The 19,590-nt window shown below is 44.2% G+C and overlaps 1 long non-coding RNA gene across 1 annotated transcript; it reads right to left on the bottom strand.

Moving 5' to 3' along the window:
• Window positions 1-438: 438 nt before the first annotated feature.
• LOC123330957 lies at window positions 439-18,216 on the bottom strand. The gene is made up of 3 exons (XR_006547313.2): window positions 18,070-18,216; window positions 17,755-17,831; window positions 439-569 (listed from the first exon to the last, which is right to left on the bottom strand). It is a non-coding gene; the product is annotated as an uncharacterized LOC123330957 (long non-coding RNA).
• Between the last annotated feature and the right edge of the window lie 1,374 nt (window positions 18,217-19,590).

Here is a 19,590-nt window from a genome sequence, read left to right as displayed (position 1 = left end):
CTTTTTCCAGCCAGAGTAATCTTTTAATTATCTTCATAAATATACACACACACACACACACACACACACACACACAAATTTCATCTATTTTAAAAAGTCAGCACAATGATGGCCTATTGTTTATTTAAATATTCCCATCAAATATACTTTGGTGGCAACTTTCTACATTGCCTCCTGTTATAATAGGTACCATAGATCAAATATCTCTGCTTATACAGACTTAGGATATCTTCTCAATTTGAACATGAAGATTCATCCTCTTTTATCTTCACACTTCCCCTTTGTGTGATACAGGTATCATCCATTTTTCTTTCTCACTACTTGGGGCAGAAATGCTATGGAATTCCTGAAACTTGAATTTGATGACAGAAGTTCTGAAAAATACTTTTTAAGGCTTATTTCTATATATTTTCAAGCACTTCTGTCCCCGTGCAAATATGGGTTAGGACTGCATTTCTCATGAAAGTTAGTTGGTTGCAGATACAGGGCTGGCCACAGTCAGTCACCTCCCCTGAAACCTCTGAAAGCCAGGGCAGGACTTTCCATGTGTTGCCTCAAACCAGGTGTTCCTGGAAGCAAATGTAGAAGCTTCATCACTGAAAAGCAAAGTCGCTACCAACTTTGTTGAAATTTATAGCATAGGAGAAAAATCAGTGTTACTCTAAACCACGGAGCAGCAGTGTTCTCTATTACATCAGCATAAGCTTGACAAGCTGAACTGACATTCTGGACAAAACCACTATCCACATGGAGAAGATGGATAAATTAAAAGATAGATATTAATATATACAGTATAATATATAGAAAATTACAAATAATCAACCAGGACTTAATGTATCCTAAAGGTAATTCTACTCAACATTCTGTCATAACTTATATAGGGAAAGATTCTGAAAAACAATAAAAAGTATTTATGTACACAGCTGAATCTGTTACTGTATACCTAAAAGAAACAAAATGTAAAACTCTATATTGCAACATTATCATCATCATCATCATCATCATCATCGTAAGCTAATTGAGGGAATCGCCTAGGACATTCCCCAATACACCCTGGAATCCGGGAAGGTGCCATATCCATGGAATCTGAGCAGGCTTCAGTCTCAAAACTGAATTATCCAGGGGCTAAAGGGGTCGCACAGAGTCGGACACGACTGAAGTGACTTAGCAGCAAAGGAGCTTAGGAGAATGTGCCAACAAGTGAACCCCCCTTGGACCAGGAGTGACTGGTCCCCCTGTGGATGGCCCCACACACTCCAAACTCAGCTGGGCTTTCAAATAACTATACTAAGCCTGGTGCCCCCAAAGGATGGTGTCCCCTCTGGGCTGGAAGAGCTCTGCCGAGTCCCCTGGTCTCTACATCCCCTGGTGTTGGGGTTCCCAGATCCAGCCTCCTTGTTTACAGTTGACCCACTCACACAGTAGGGCACCATCAGGAGTAAATTTTGACAGACGCTGGTGTTAATCTGGACTCCTATTGGTAACAGGGATGAAGTAACGAGACTCAAGTCCTTGGGTCTTTGTACTGGTACATTCCACTCTAACTTCCACCCAGGACACAACTTTCCCTAAGCCTCTGGTTGAAGCAGGAACCAGAGTGGGGCGGAAGGAAGTGCTGCCGCCTGGTGGCCACTTTCAGCAACTGTAACTAACAAAGGGCAGCTTGCTGGCACTTGTTCTTCACAAGAATTATCAGTTCAGTTCAGTTCAGTCACTCAGTCGTGTCCGACTCTTTGCGACCCCATGAATCGCAGCACACCAGCCCTCCCTGTCCATCACCAACTCCCGGAGTTCACTCAGACTCACGTCCATCGAGTCAGTGATGCCATCCAGCCATCTCATCCTCTGCCGTCCCCTTCTCCTCCTGCCTCCAATCCCTCCCAGCATCAGAGTCTTTTCCAATGAGTCAACTCTTCACATCAGGTGGCCAAGGTACTGGAGTTTCAGCTTTAGCATCATTCCTTCCAAAGAAATCCCAGGGCTGATCTCCTTCAGAATGGACTGGTTGGATCTCCTTGCAGTCCAAGGGACTCAAGAGTCTTCTCCAACAAGACCTATAGATCTCTCTTGATAAAAAAATACCTGCCTGAATAAATGTCCTGAGCCAGGCATTGGAAAGGGAGTTATAAACCAGGCCCACTGTCAAACAGGCACTTTCAACAGGTGTATTACAAGCCTATGGTTTAAAAGGGAAAAAACAACAGCATGATTTCATGCCTCAAATTGCTGCCCTTTAATGCAATGTAAATGAAAATGTAGGTAAGACTTCCCACACATCAGTAAAGTGGTCATCATCCAAAGGACCATAGAGAAGTGATGCTGGGTAGCTCGTGGAAGAAACAGCTCCCTCCCACACTGCTGGAGCACTGTCGGTACTCCTGCTATGAAGATCAGTCCAGAGGTTCCTCACAAGCCTATGAAGAGAAGGGCCAATTCAACTTTGGACCAATCTCCACCGAAACCAACATTTTGCAAGAATAACTGCACCTCTCTAGTCATTGCAGTGCTATTTACAACATCTGAGACTCAAAAGGAATCAAAATGTCCACTGACAGATGAATGATTTAAAACACGTGGTACATAAATACAATGGAATATCTCTCAGCCATGAGACAGGATGAAATAAGGCCATTTTAGCAACATGGATGGAACTAGCCATGCTCAGTCACTAACTGTTGTGAGAGAGACAGTGATTCAAGTTGAGGATATCACTTACTGGCAGAGTTTACAATTTCATAGGAACAATTGAATGTCCAAAACAAAACAGACTCACAGACTTGGGGGGAAAAAAGATAGTTCCCAAAGACGAAACATGGAAGCAAGGATAATTTACTTTTTTTGCATTAATATATATGCACAAGTATATTGGAAATACATAATCAGCAAGGGCCTATTGCTGGGCATAAGAAACTCGAATCAATCATGCACATCAATCCAGATGTACACAGGTTCAAATAAGGATAGTCATATGTACATCGACAAGGGAACCACCACGTCGCTGACAAACTCCAAATACTCAGCATTCTAAATCAATTATAACCATGCATAAAATAGAAATTCAATTTTTAAAAGGGTAGAAAAAGCCACTGTATTCTACTGAGGCACTGGGGACCTCTAGTATCCAAGCCTGTATCTCATGCAAGCTTCATTTGGAAACTGGATATTTCTAAGGCTAAGGAGATGAGGAGAAGTTGCCATCTAATGAAACCCCCTCAACCCCTGATTGCCCACTCTCTGGATGGCACCAGGATCTGTGGATACAGCCGGGCCTTCCTACACCCACACCTAACCTAGTGCACCCAAAGGATGGTGTACTCTCTGGGCTGCTGCTTCTGCTGCTGCTGCTACTGCCGCTAAGTCACTTCGGTTGTGTCCGACTCTGTGCGACCCCATAGACGGCAGCCCACCAGGCTCCGCCGTCCCTGGGATTCTCCAGGCAAGAACACTGGAGTGAGTTGCCATTTCCTTCTCCAATGCATGAAAGTGAAAAGCGAAAGTGAAGTCGCTCAGTCGTGTCCGACTCTTGGTGACCCCATGGACTGAAAGAGCTTGAAAACGTACCCTGGTCGCCTCATGTCCTGGGGGTGTGGTTCCCAGCTCCAGTCTGCCATTTCACAGTGGTTCACCCCACATGCTAGCACCCTGAGGATCGAGTTTTGGCAGAGTTTGGTGTTAAGGACAAGAGGGAGGAAGTAATGAGAGGCTCTCAGGCCTTTGTGCGGGGCGCATTCCACTCTTAACTTCCACCGGGGAAAAGAACTTTCCCTAAGGCTCTGATTGAGGCAGTAACCCGAGTGGGACGGGAGAAAGTGCTGCCGCCTTGTGGACGCTGCCTGCAACTGCAACTTACAAAGGGCAGCTTGTCAGGATGAGCGCTTCCTATTCACAAGGCTTGAGCGTCTGTATTAATTTAAAAAAAGAAAAAAAACAAAAACATAAAACCCTGACCTGACCAAATAAATGTACTAAGTTAGGCAATCACAAGAGATCTCTAAAGAGGGCCCACATTCAGCAGGCAATTTCAACTGGTATATAGTCAGCACACAGTTTAAAAGAAAAAAAAAAGTGATTCCATGCCTCAAATTGCTGCTTTTTAATGCAATGCAAATGAAAATGACAATGAGGATTCCCTCATACTTGTCAGAGTGGTCACTGTCATCAAGACAGGTAGCGTGAGGGGCAGTTTCACTATGGAGCCAATCCACCCAGAAAACAAAATTTTGTGAAGGTAACCGCACCTTCATATTCACAACACTGCTATCTATAACACCCAAGATTTCAAATGAATCAAAATGTTCACTGAGAGGTGAACGGTTAAAAACCATGTGGTACCGCTAAACAATGGAATGCCTCGCAGCCATGTGATATTATGAAATAATGCCATTTAGCAACAGGGATGAGCCTAACCATGTTCGGACATTAAGTGTTGAAAGAGAAAGATACCAGCTTAGGATATAACTTAAAGGCTGAATCAAGAATTTCATAGGATGAATGCATTTTCAAAATGGGAAACAGACACAAAGACTTAGAAAAAAAGAAAAGAAAACAAAACACACAGTGGTTCCCAAAGAGGAAACCTGGGGGCAAGGATAATACAGGAGGTTGGCACTAACATATATACACAAATACACTGGAAATCAATAATCAGCAAGAGCCTACACCCTGCAGAGGGAACTCCAATTAACAATGTGCATTGATCCATATATGAAAAGAGTCAAGTAAGAACAGTCATATGCACATCTACAACTGAATCACCTGGTTGTACACCTCAACATATACAAACTTCTAAATCAATTATAAGTAAAATAAAAATTCAAATTAAAAAAAGAGAGACAGAAAAGGTGACTGTGTTTCACTGAGGCACTGGGGACCTCTACTTTTGTCCGAAACCTGGACCCCATGCACGCTCCAATCCCAAAGCTGGACAGTTCTAAGGCAAAGGAGATGGGGAAGAGGTGCCAGCAAACGAAGTCCCCTCAAACCCTGACTGCTCAGTAACTCTGGATGGCACCAGGGGCTGGACCTTCCTACACCAATACCAAGGGTGTGTGTGTGTGTGTGTGTGTATGTGTGTGTGTGTTAGTCACTCAGTCGTGTCTGACTCTTTGCGACCGCAAGGACTGTAGCCCACCAGGCTCCTCTGTCCATGGGATTCTCCAGGCAAGAGTACCAAGCCTCGTGCACCCTAAGAATGGTGCACTTTCTGGGCTGAAAGAGCTTCACAATGTTCCCTGGTCTCCACGTGTCCTGGGGGTGGGGTTTCCAGCTCCAGTCTACGTTCTCACAGCCATTCACCCCACGTACTACAGCACCCTGACAATTTAGCTTGGGCAGTGTTAGTCTGAGCTCTTAAGGCTAAGAGAAAGTAATGAGACTCAGGGTCTCAGGCCTCGTGCTGGCCTATTCCACTGCAACTTCCACCCAGGCGGCAACTTTCCTAAGGCTCTGGTTGATGCACTCAGCACAGTGGGGCAGGAGGAAGTGCTGCCGCCTTGTGGACACTTCTCACAACTGCAACTTGAAAAGAGAAACTTGTCAGCACTTGCTTGCTTCCTTGGTAGCTCAGGCAGTAAGAATCCACCTGAAATGCAGGACACCAGGGTTCAATCCCTGGGTTGGGAAGATGCCCTGGAGAAGGGAATGGCAATCCACTCCAGTACTCTTGCCTGGGGAATCCCAAAGAGAGTAGCCTGGTGGGCAACAGTCCATGGGGGTTGCAAAAAGTCAGACACAATTGAGTGACTAACACTTTGACTTCATGGGGCAGAAACAATAGCTGCCAAGAAAAGTCCTGGGTGAGACATTTGAAAGAGATTTCTAAATCAGGCCAACTCTCAAGCAGGCACTTCAACTAGTATACTGTCAGCACAATGTTTAAAGAAAAAAATCCATGATGTTATGCCTCACATTGCTGCTTTGTAATGCAATGCATCTGAATGCAGAGTTCCAAAGAATAGCAAGGACAGATAAGAAAGCCTTCCTACATGAACAATGCAAAGAAATGGAGGTAAACAATAGAATGGGAAAGACTAGAGATCTCTTCAAGAAAATTAGAGATACCAAGGGAACATTTCATGCAAAGATGGGCTCAATAAAGAACAGAAATAGTATGGACCTAACAGAAGCAGAAGAGATTAAGAAGAGCTGGCAAGAATACACAGAAGAACTATACAAAAAAGATTTTAATTACCTGGATAACCACACTGGTGTGATCACTCACCTAGAGTCAGACATCCTGGATTACGAAGTCCAGTGGGCCTTAGGAAGCATCACTACAAATAAAGCTAGCAGAGGTGATGGAATTCCAGCTCAGCTATTTCAAATCCTAAAAGATGATGCTGTTAAAGTGCTGCACTCAATATGCTAGCAAACTTGAAAAACTCAGCAGTGGTCACAGGACTGGAAAAGGTCAAGTTTCATTTCAATCCCAAAGAAAAGCAATGCCATAGAATGTTCAAACTATGGCACAACTGCACTCATTTCACTTGCTAGCAAGGTCATCTCAAAATCCTCCTGCTGCTGCTGCTGTTAAGTCGCTTCAGTCATGTTCGACTCTGTGCGACCCCATAGATGGCAGCCCACCAGGCTCCCCCATCCCTGGGATTCTCAAGGCAAGAACACTGGAGTGGGTTGCCGTTGCCTTCTCCAATGTATGAAAGTGAAAAGTGAAAGTGAAGTCACTTAGTCGTGTCTGACTCCTAGCGACCCCGTGGACTGTAGCCCACCAGTCTCCTCCATCAATGGGATTTTCGAGGCAAGAGTACTGGAGTGGGGTGCCATTGCCTTCTCCCCAAATCCTCCTAACCAGGCTTCAATAGTATGTGAACTGAGAAATTCCAGATGTTCAAGCTGGGTTTAGAAAAGGCAGAGGAACCAGAGATCAAATTGCCAACATCTGTTGGATCATTGAAAAAGCAAGAGGGTTCCAGAAAACATTTACTTCTGCTTCATTGACTATGCCAAAGCCTTTGACTATGTGGATCACAACAAACTTTGGAAAATTCTTCAAGAGATGGGAATACCATACCACCTGACCTGCCTCCTGCAAAATCTGTAGGCAGGTCAAGAAGAAACAGAACTGCACATGGAACAACAAACTGGTTCCAAATAGGAAAAGAAGTACGTCAAGGCCAAAGAATTGATGCTTTTGAACTGTGGTGTTGGAGAAGACTCTTGAGAGTCCCTTGGACTGCAAGGACATCCAACCAGTCCATTCTGAAGGAGATCAGCCCTGGGATTTCTTTGGAGGGAATGATGCTAAAGCTGAAACTCCAGTCCTTTGGCCACCTCATGCGAAGAGTTGACTCATTGGAAAAGACTCTGATGCTGGGAGGGATTGGGGCAAGAGGAGAAGGGGATGACAGAGGATGAGATGGCTGGATGGCATCACTGACTCGATGGACGTGAGTCTGAGTGAACTCCGGGAGTTGGTGATGGACAGGGAGGGCTGGCGTGCTGCGATTCATGGGGTCACAAAGAGTCGGACACGACTGAGCGACTGAAATGAACTGAACTGAACTGAACTGAAGGCTGTATATTGTCACCCTGCTTATTTAGCTTATATGCAGAGTACATCATGAGAAACACTGGGCTGGATGAAGCCCAAGCAGGAATCAAGACTGCCAGGAGAAATATCAATAACCTCAGATATACAGATGACACCACCCTTATGGCAGAAAATGAAGAAAAACTAAAGAGCCTCTTGAAGAAAGTGAAAGAGGAAAGTGAAAAAGTTGGCTTAAAACTCAACATTCAAAAAATGAAGATTATGGCATCCACCCCATCACTTCATGGCAAATAGATGGGGAAATAATGGAAACAGTGAGAGACTTTATTTTTCCAGGCTGTAATATCACTGCAGATGGTGACTGCAGCCATGAAATTAAAAGACGCTTGCTCCTTGGAAGAAAACTTATGACCAACCTGGGCAGCATATTAAAAAGAAGAGACATTACTTTGCCTATAAATGTCGGTCTAGTCAAGGCTATGGTTTTTCCAGTGGTCATGTATGGATGTGAGAGTTGGACTGTGAAGAAAGCTGAGCACCAAAAGAATGGATGCTTTTGAACTGTGGTGTTGCGGAAGACTCTTGTGAGTCCCTTGGACTGCAAGGAGATCCAACCAGTCCATCTTAAAGGAAATCAGTCCTGAATTGCAAGGACTGATGCTGAAGCTGAAACTGCAATACTTTGGCCACCTTCACTTTGGCCAGCGAAGAACTGACTCATTGGAAAAGATCCTAATGCTGGGCAAGATTGAGGGCAGGAGGAGAAGGGGACGACAGAGGATGAGATGGTTAGTTGGCGTCACTGACTCTATAGACATGAGTTTGAGCAAGCTCCGAAAGTTGGTGATGGACAGGGAAAACGCGTGCTGCATTCCACAGGGTCGCAAAGAGTTGGATACGACTGAGCCACTGAACTGAATTCCACTCTAACTTCCCCTGAGGACTGGACTTCCCCTAAGGCTCTGGTCGAAGCAGTAACCAGAGTGGGGTGGGAGGAAGTGCTGCCATCTTGGGGATGCTTCCTGAAACTTACAAATGTCAGCTTGTCTGTACTTGGGACTCACAAGGCCTGTGGGGCTGAAAATACCTGCCCAAAGAAATATCCTGGGCAGGGATTTGAAAGAGAGTTCTAAAACAGGCCCAGTGTCAAGTAGGCATTTTCAACTGTATACTGTCAGCCCAAGGTTTAAAACAAAACAAAAATGTGATTGCATGCCTCAAACTGCAGCTTTTTTATGCAATAAAATGCAAATAAAAATGCCAGTGAGGAATCCCTTATACCCCTCAAAGTGGTCATTATCCAAAAGACTATAGAGAAATAATGCTGTGTATGTCGTGGAAGAAAGATCCCTCCTACACTGTTGGGACAAGGTGAACTGGTAGCTGCTCTATGGAGAGCAATATTGAGGTTCCTCACAAATCTATGAAGAGAGGGTCCCTATGAGTGGGCAATTCAAATCTGGGCCAATATGCATAGAAAACAATATTTTGCAAAGATAACTGCTTCTCAATATTCACTGCAGTAAATAATTCACTATTTACCACCTCCAAAGCTCAAAAGGAATCAAAATGTCTGCTGACAGTTGAATGATTAAAAAGCATGTGGTACATGTATACAGTGGATTAGCTCTCAGTCACGAGATACCATGAAATAATGCCATTTTAGCAACACGGATGGACCCAGGCATGCTTAGACGCTAACTAGTGTGGGACAGAGAAAGCTTAGGCTGTCACTTATAGATTCAATCTAGAATGTCATAGGAACAAATGAATTTCCAAAAGAGAAACAGACTCAGACTTGGCAAACAAACTGATGGCTCCCAAAGATGAAACAGGATGCAAAGATAATATAGAAGGCTGGCATTGACATATATACACAAGTAAATTGGAAGTATATAACCAGCAAGAACTTATTGTTGGGCACAGGAAACTCCAATTCACAATGTGCATTCATGCACGTATGCAAAGATTCAAATAATATAGCTTACGCACATCTACAACTGATTCATGTGGTTGCACACCTCAAAACACACAGCCTTCTAAAGCAATTATACTTGTAAATAAAATAAAAATTCAAATACAGGAGACCACTACTTTTGTCCCAAGCCTGAAACCCATGCACACTGCAGTCCCAAAGCTGGACAGTTATAAGGCTAAAGAGAAGGGGGAAGAGGAACCAGCAAATGAAGCCCCCTCAAACCCTGATTGCCCGGTCACACTCTGCATGGTGCCAGGATCTGTGGGTACAGCTGGGCCTTCCTAAACAGCCACTCTAAGCGTAGTGCACCCAAAGGATGGTGCCCACTCTGGGCTGAAAGAGCTATAAAAAGTCCCATGTTCTCCACATTGCCTGGGAGTGAGGTTCCCAGCTCCAGCCTGTATTTTCACAGTCCACTTACTGCAGCACCCTGAGGATCGAGTTTCGGAAGAGACTGCTGTTAGTCTGGGCTCTTAAAGGTAAAAGGGATGAAGGAATGAGACTCAAGCCTGCGGGTTTTTGTGTTGGCACACCCGACTCTAACTTCCACCCAGGACAGGACAAGGCTCTGGTTGAAGCAGTAACTAGGGTAGAGGGAGGGGTAAGTGCTGCCGTCTTGTGGACACATCCTGAAACTGCAACAAAGGGCAGCTTGTCAGCACTTGAGCTTCACAAGGGCCCCTCGAGTGAAAACAGTATCTGCCCAAAGAAAGGTCCTGAGCTATACATTTGAAAGAGAGTTCTAAACCAGGCCCACTGTAAAGCAGCACCTTTTAATTGGTGTATTGTTAGCTCATACCCCAATGTTCATCGCAGCACTGTTTATAATAGCCAGGACATGGAAGCAACCTAGATGTCCATCAGCAGATGAATGGATAAGAAAGCTGTGGTACATATACACAATGGAGTATTACTCAGCCATTAAAAAGAATACATTTGAATCAGTTCTAATGAGGTGGATGAAACTGGAGCCTATTATACAGAGTGAAGTAAGCCAGAAAGAAAAACACCAATACAGGATACTAACACATATATATGGAATTTAGAAAGATGGTAACAATAACCCTGTGTACGAGACAGCAAAAGAGACACTGATGTATAGAACAGTCTTATGGACTCTGTGAGAGAGGGAGAGGGTGGGAAGATTTGGGAGAATGGCATTGAAACATGTAAAATATCATGTATGAAACGAGTTGCCAGTCCAGGTTCGATGCACGATGCTGGATGCTTGGGGCTGGTGCACTGGGACGACCCAGAGGGATGGAATGGGGAGGGAGGAGGGAGGAGGGTTTGGGATGGGGAACACATGTATACCTGTGGTGGATTCATTTTGATATTTGGCAAAACTAATACAATTATGTAAAGTTTAAAAATAAAATAAAATTAAAAATAAATAAATAAAAAAATAAAGCCTTTGGGGGAAAAAAAATAAAAAGAAATGTCATGCCTCAAATCTCTGCTTTTTAATACAATACAAATCAAAATGACAATGAGGATTTCCCAACAGTCAAAGAGGTCATCAACAAAAGCGCTACAGTGAAATAATGCTGGGTAGGTCATGGAAGAAAGAGAACCCTCCTACACTTTTCAGATCAGATCACATCAGTCGCTCAGTCGTGTCCGACTCTTTGCGACCCCATGAATCGCAGCACGCCAGCCCTCCCTGTCCATCACCAACTCCCGGAGTTCACCCAGACTCACGTCCATCGAGTCAGTGATGCCATCCAGCCATCTCATCCTCTGTTGTCCCCTTCTCCTCCTGCCCCCAATCCCTCCCAGCATCAGAGTCTTTTCCAATGAATCAACTCTTCGCATGAGGTGGCCAGAGTACTGGAGTTTCAGCTTTAGCATCATTCCTTCCAAAGAAATCCCAGGGCTGATCTCCTTCAGAATGGACTGGTTGGATCTGCTTGCAGTCCAAGGGACTCTCAAGAGTCTTCTCCAACACCACAGTTCAAAAGCATCAATTCTTCAGCGCTCAGCCTTCTTCACAGTCCGACTCTCACATCCATACATGACCACAGGAAAAACCATAGCCTTGACTAGACGAACCTATGTTGGCAAAGTAATGTCTCTGCTTTTGAATATGCTATCTAGGTTGGTCATAGCAATGTAAACTGGTACTCCCTCTATGGAGAGCAGTATCGAGGTTCTTTAGGAAACGATGAAGCCAGGTACCCTATGAAGGGCCGAATTTACCACTGGGCCGATATGCATACAAACAATATTTTGTAAGGTAATTACACCTCAATATTAATTGAAGCACTATTTATAACACCCAAGACTCAGAAGGAATCAAAATGTCCACTGACAGATGAATGATTAAAAATCATGTGGTAAATATATACAACAGAATATCCCTTGGCCATGAGATAGTATGAAATAATGCCATTTTAGCAACATGGATGGACCCAATGCAGGTAGAATCTAGAATTTCATAGGAATGAATGAATATCCAAAACAAAACACACTTACAACTTAGAAAAAATAAAAACCAATGGCTTCCAAAAATGAATGGGGTCAAGGTTAATTCGGGAGTTTTGCATATACATAGACATACAGACATATACTGGAAATACATTGTCAGTAAGGGCCTAGTGTAGTTCACAGGAAGATAAAACAACACTATACACTAGTTTATATGTGAAAAATTTCAAACAAAAACAGTCATATGTACATTTAGAAATGAATCACTTGGCTGAACCTCAAAATACACCACCTTCTGTATCAATTATACTCAAAAGTTTAGGTAAAAAAAGAGAAAAGGCAACCATATCCCACTGAGGCATTGGGGATCTCTGCTTGTGTGAATCCTGGACCTCATGCAGGCTCCGGCACAGGTGGATGGTTTTAAGGCAAGAAAACAGGGAGGAGGAGGCAGCAACTGAAGGCTGCTTGGACCTTCAGGGCCCAGTCACTCTCTGGACAGCATTAGGAACTATGGAGCCAGCGGCTCTGCCCACAACACAACCAAGCCTAGAGCACTCAAAGGATGGTGCACACTCTGGGCTGGAAGAGCTTTCAAACGTCCCCTGGTCTCCACAGCTCCTGGGGTTGGAGTTCCCAGCCCCAGCCTCCTTTTACACGGTCACACAAGCCACGTACTACAGCACTCTGAGGATGGAGTTTTGACAGGGAATAGTATTAGTCGGAGCTATTAAGGGTGAGAGCGATGAAAAATGAGACTCAAGCGCTCCGGTCTTTGTACTGGCACATTCCACTCTAACTTCCACCCAGGACACGACTTTCCCTAAAGCTCTGGTTGATGCAGTAGCCAGAGTTGGGAGGGAGGATGTGCTGCCACCTTGTGGACACTGCCCTCAACTGCAACTGCCAAAGAGAAACTTGTCAGCTCTTGCTTTCCATGGTGGCTCAGGTGGTAAAGAATCCGCCTGCTCTGTGTGAGACCCAGGTTTGATCCTTGGGTCAGGAAGATACCCTGGAGAAGGGAATGGCAACCCACTCCAGTATTCTTGCCTGGAAAATCCCATGGACAGAAGCCTGGTGGCTACACTCTGTGGGGTCATAAAAAGTCGGGCACGACTCAATGGCTAACATTTTTACATTGTGGGCTGAAACAATACCTGCCCAAAGAAATGTCCTGGCCTAGGCATTTGAATGCGAGTTCTAAACCGGCTCACTGACAAGCAGGCACTTCATCTGGATACTGTCAGACCACTGTTTGAAGGAAAAAATGGAATGATTTCATGTCTCAAATCGCTGCTTTTAAATGGAATGTAAATGAAAACATGAATGAGGATTTCCAAATAAGAGTCAAAGTGGTCATAATCCAAAAGCCTACTGAGAAATAAATGCTGGCTAGGGCCTGGAAGAAAGAGAACCCTCCTAATCTGCTGGTGAAAATGTAAATTGGTACTACCTCTATGATATAGAGGTTCCTCACAAATCTATGAAGAGTTGGGACCCTATGAGGGGGGAATTCCACCACGGGGTCAACAGAAAACAATATTTTTGCAAAGATAAATGCACCTGGATATTCACTGCAGCACTATTTACAGCATCCCACCTAGAAGGAATAAAAATGTCCAGTGACAGATAAATGATTAAAAAGCATGTGGTACATTATACAATGGATTATCTCTCAGCTATGAGATATCATGAAAGAATGCCATTTTCACAACATGGATGGATATAGTCATGCTTAGTCGATAACTTATCTGAGACAGAGAAAGATATAAGCTTAGATATCACATACGTTGAATCTAGAATTTCATAGGAATGAATGACTTTCAATACAGAAACAGAATTACAGACTTGGGAAAAAAACAACAGTCCCCAAAGACAAAACATGAATGCAAAAAATCTTAGGAGGCTGGCATTAACATATACACATAAGTATATGGGAAATACATAATCAGCAAGGACTTACTTTGGGGCTGCTGCTGCCTCTACTGCTGCTAAGTAGCTTCAGTTGCGTCCGACTCTGTGCGACCCCATAGACGGCAGCCCACCAGGCTCCGCCGTCCCTGGGATTCTCCAGGCAAGAACACTGGAGTGGGTTGCCATTGCCTTCTCCGTTGGCCTAGGAAACTTCAATTAAAAACGTGCATTCATCCACATGTGCAAATATTCAAACAAAATGGTCATACATACATCTACAACTGAAGCACGTGGCCATACACCTCAAAATATACAACCTTCTAAATCATTTATACTCGCAAATAAAATAAAAGTTAAATTTAAAAAGAGAGAAATGGCAATTGTATTCCACTGAGACACTGGGGAAATCTATTTTTGTCTGAAGCCTGGAATCCATGCATGTTCTTGTCCCAAAGCTATTTCTAAGGCAAAGGAGATGGGGAAGAGGTGCCAGCAAAGAAAGCCCCCTCAAACCCTGTTTGCCCTGTCACTCTCTGGATGGCATCAGGAGCTGGGGTCCAACCCTTCCTACATTCATACCAAGCCTCGGTTGGCTCCTAAGGGTAAGAGGGATGAAGTAATGAGACTCAAGCACTCCGGTGAGACACCCCCCCCCCCCCCCCCATAGGACTTCCCTAAGGCTCTGGTGGTTGCAGTTAGGAGTGGGGCAGGAGTGAGTGCTGCCCCTTGTGGACACTTCGCACAACTGCAACTTACAAAGGGCAGATTGTCAGCACTTGCTAGTCCACAAGGCCTTGGGGTTTGTAAACAATACCTGCTTGGAGAAATGATCTGGGCAAGGATTTGAAACAGAGCTCTAAAGTGGGTCCACTGTCAAGAGTCACTTTCCACTGGTATATTGTCATCACACAGCTTAAAAGAAAAAAAATATATGACTTCATGCCTCAAAAGTCTACTTTTTAATGCAATGCAAAACAACAATGAGGATTCCCTCATACAAATCAAAGTGGTTATCCTCAAGAGGCCTACAGAGAAATAAATGCTGGATAGGGCATGGAAGAAAGGGGACCCTCCTACACTGTTGCTGGGAATGTAAGCTGGCACTCCCTTTAAGGACAGCCGTATAGAAGCTCCCACAAATCTACGAAGAGTGGTACCCAACGAGGGGGGCATTCCCATAAGGGATCATATTTTGCAAAGATAACTGCACCTGAATATTCACTGCAGAACTATTTACAATGCCTCAGAAGGAATCAGAATGTCCATTGACAGACGAATGATTAAAAAGCCAATAGTACACATATACGATGGATTATCTCTCAGCCATGAGATTGCATGAAATGATGACATTTTAGTAACGTGGAAGGACACAGACATGCCCAGATGCTAAATGTTGTGAGATAGAGAAGTATAAATAGCTTAGGTTATCACTTATACTTAGAATCTAGATTTTCATAGGAATGAATGAATATTTGAAACAGAAAGAGAAAACTGATGGTTCTCAAAGAGGACACACGGGGGAAAGGAGGGTTTAGGAGGCTGGTATTAACTTACATACACACACATATTCTGGAAATACAAAATCAACAAAGGCCTATTGTAGGGCACAGTGATCCTCAATCAACACTGTGTATTAATTCATACGTGAAAAGTTTCAAATAGCAATAGTCATATATCAGGGGCTTCCCTGTTGGCTCAGGGGTAATGAATCTGCCTGCCAGTACAGGAGGTGATGGTCTGATCCCTGGGGTGGGAAAATCCCCTAGAGATGGAAATGGCAACCTATTTCAATACATCTGCATGGGAAATCCCATGGACAGTGAAGCCTGGTGCACAAAAGGGCCAGGCACGACTTACCAACTACACAACAACAGTCATATGTAAATCTAGAACTGAATCATGTGACTGTACATCTCAAAATATACAACCTTCTAAATGGACTATACCAATAAACAAAATTAAAAATTCAATTAAAAGAGAGAAAAAGTGACTATATTCCATTCAGGTCTTGGGGACCTCTGCTTGTGTCACAGGCCTGGACTGCACGCAGGTTCCAGTTCCAAAGCTGAACTGTTTTAATGCTAAGAAGATGAGGAGGAGATGCCAGAAAATGAAGCTCCTTCAACCCCGAGTACCTGGCCACTCTCTGGTTGGCAACACGAGCTGCGGATCTTGCTGGGCCTTCCTACACCCATACCAAGCCAAGTGTATTCCAAAGGATGGTGCACACTCTGGGCAGAAAGAGCTTTAAACTTTCCCCTGGTCTCCAGCCCTGATCTCCTTTTTCACACTCATTCCAGGCACATACTACAGCACCCTGAGGATAGAGTTTTAGCAGGGATTGGTGTTAGTCTGGGCTCTTAAGAGGGATGTAGTAATGAGCCCTAAGCCCTGGGGTCTTTGTGCTGGCACTTTCCATTCTTAACTACCACCCAGGACACAGCTTGCCCTGAGGCTCTGGTTGATCTAGTAACCAGAGTGGGGCAGGAGGAAGAGCGTGGAAGCGTCTTGCAACTGCAATTTCCAAAGGGCAGCTTGTCTGCACTTGTGATTCACGATTCACAAGGCCTGTGGGTCTGTACACTATAACTGATGGAAGAAATGTCCTGGGCTAGGCAATTGAAATAGAGCTCTACAACACTCCCACAGTCATGAGAGGGAGCTCTACAACACTCCCACTGTCAAGTAGGCACTTTCAACTGGTATACTGTGGGCCCAAGGTTTAAAGCAAACAGGCAAAAAACCCACGCGATTTCAGGCCCCAAACCACTACTTTTTTTGCAATGCAAATAAAAATGTCAGTGAGGATTCCCTCAAACTCCTCAAAGTGGTCATCATCCAAGGTACTACAGAGAAATACTTCTGCACAGGCCATGGAATAAAGAGAACCCTCCTACAGTGTTGAAACAATGTGAACTGGAAGTCCCTCTGTGGAGAGCAGTATACAGGTTCCTCACAAATCTATGAAGAGAGGAACCCTATGAGAGGCCAATTCAACTACAGACCAATCTGCAAACAAAATAATATTGTGCAAGAATAACCACACCTCAATATTCACTGCAGCATGATTTACAATATCCAAGACCCAAAACGAATCAAAATGTCCATTGACAGATGACCGATTAAAAAATGTTTGGTACATGATGCAGTGTAATACCTCTCAGCCATGAGACACCATGAAATAATGCCAGTTTACAATATGAATGGATCTAGCCACGCTTGGACACTGAGTGTTGTAGGACAGAGCAAGGTACAAGCTTAGGATATCACCCATAGGCAGAATGTAGAATTTCATGGACTAAATCCATTTCCAAGACAGAAACAGACTCACAACAACAAATGATAATCCACAAAGATGAAATATGGATGCAAGGATAATTCAGAAGTTTGGCATTAACATACACACAAGTATACTGGGAATCCACAACCACCAAGGACCCACCGTGGACCACAGGAAACACAATTAACAATGTGCATTCATCCACATGTGTAAAGATTCAAAAAATAACGGTCCTAAGCATGTCTACAACTGAATCACGTGGCTGTACACCTCAAAATACACAACCTTCTGAATCAATTATACCCCAAAGTAGAACAAAAATTCAAAGAAAGAAAGAGGTAGAAATGGCAATTGTCTTCCACTGAGGCACTGGGGACCTCTACTTTTGTCTGAGCCTGGATCCCATGCACGCTCCAGTCCCAAAGCTGGATAGTTCTAATGCTAAGGAGATGGTTAGAGGTGCTCGCAAATGAAGCCCCCTCCAACCCTGACTGCCCCACTCTCTGGATGGCAACAGGAGCTGGGATACAACCGGGCCTTCTTACACCGTACAAAGCCTAGTGTATCCAAAGGATGGTGCACACTCTGGGTTGAAAGAGCTTTAAACTGTCCCCTGGTCTCCACAGGTTCCAAGGGCTGGGTTCTCACCTTCTTTTTCAGTCGTTCATCCCACATACCAATCACCCTGAGGATCCAGTTTTGGCAGACATTCGTGTTAATCTGGGCTGTTAAAGGTAAGAGGGGTGAAGTAATGAGACTCAGGTCGTTGGGTCTTTGTACTAGCACATTCCACTCAAACTTCCACCCAGAAAACTTTTCCCTAAGGCTGTAGTTGAAGCAGTAACCAGAGTGGGGTGGGGGGAAGTGCTGCCGCCTTGTGGCGGATTTCTGAAACTGCAACTTGCAAAGGGCAGCTTGTGGTCACTTATTCACAAGGCTTGTGAGGCTGAAAACAATTCCTACCTGAAGAAATGTATTGGGCTAGGTGTTTGAAGGCAATGGCACCCCACTCCAGTACTCTTGCCTGCAAAATCCCATGGACGTAGGAGCCTGGTACGCTGCAGTCCATGGGGTTGCGAAGAGTCGGACACGACTGAGCGACTTCACTTTCACTTTTCACTTTCATGCATTGGAGAAGGAAAAGGCAACCCACTCCAGTGTTCTTGCCTGGAGAATCCCAGGGACGGGGGAGCCTGGTGGACTGCCGTCTATGGGGTTGCACAGAGTCGGACACGACTGAAGCGACTTAGCAGCAGCAGCAGCAGCAGCAGGTGTTTGAAAGAAGGTTCTTCTAGTTCAGCCGGTAAAGAATCCACCTGGAATTCAGGAGACCTGGCTTCGATTCCTGGGTTAGGAAGATCCCCTGCAGAAGGAAACAGCAACCCATTCCAGTATTCTTGCCTGGGAAATCCCATGGACAGAGGAACCTGGCAAGCTACAGCCCATGGGGTCCCAAGAGTTGGACATGACTTAGCAACTAAACCATCACCATCTTCTGATCCAGGCCCTCTGTCAAGCAGGTGCTTCAACTGGTATATTGTCAGCCCACAGTTTAAAACAACAACAACAACAACACATGATTTCATGTCTCCAATTACTGCTTTTTAATGTAACGTCATCACCCAAAGGACTACAGAGAAATAAAGCTGCATAGGTTGTGAAAAAAAAAAAAGAACCCTCTGACACTGTTGGAGCAATGTAATCTGGTACTCCTCTGTAGAGAGCAGCATAGAGGTTCCTCACAAATCGATGAAGAGAGAAACCCTATGAGGGGCCAATTTTACTATGAGTCAATAAGCACACAAATAATATTTTGTGAAGATAACCGCACCTCAGTATTCACCACAGCAGTATTTACAATATTTAAGATTCGGAAGGAATCAAAATGTCCATTGACCAATGAATGATTAAAAAACATGTGGTACATACATACTACAGAATATTTCCTAGCCATGAGATAGTATGAAATAATTTTGGCAACATGGATAGACCAAGCCATCCACATGCTGCCATGCAGACCCCAGGAGTGCCAACTAAGACACAGACAAATAAACTATAAGAAAATTTTTTAGTTGAAGAATAATAACCATATGATCATCTCAATAGATGCAGTAAAGGCTTTGACAAAATTCAATTCCCTTTAAGATAAAAAGTCTGCCGAAAGTGGGCACAGAGGGAACATACATCAACATAATAAGGGCCATATATGACAAACTCATAGCTAAGATCATATTCAACAGAGAAAAGCTGAAAGTCTCCTGAAAGATCAGGAACAAGACAAGGATGCTCACTCTGACCATTATGACTCCACACAGTATTGGAAATTCTGCTGCTGCTAAGTTGTTTCAGTCATGTCTGACTCTGTGCGACCCCATAGATGGCAGCCCACCAGGCTCCCCGTTCCTGGGATTCTCCAGGCAAGAACACTGGAGTGGGTTGCCATTTCCTTCAATGCATGAAAGTGAAAAGTGAAAGTGAAGTCGC

Source organism: Bubalus bubalis, chromosome 21 (assembly GCF_019923935.1).
Source record: "Bubalus bubalis isolate 160015118507 breed Murrah chromosome 21, NDDB_SH_1, whole genome shotgun sequence".
NCBI lineage: Eukaryota > Metazoa > Chordata > Mammalia > Artiodactyla > Bovidae > Bubalus > Bubalus bubalis.
The sequence above is the reverse complement of the archived record's forward strand: the minus strand, read 5'-3'. Positions and strand labels throughout refer to the sequence as shown.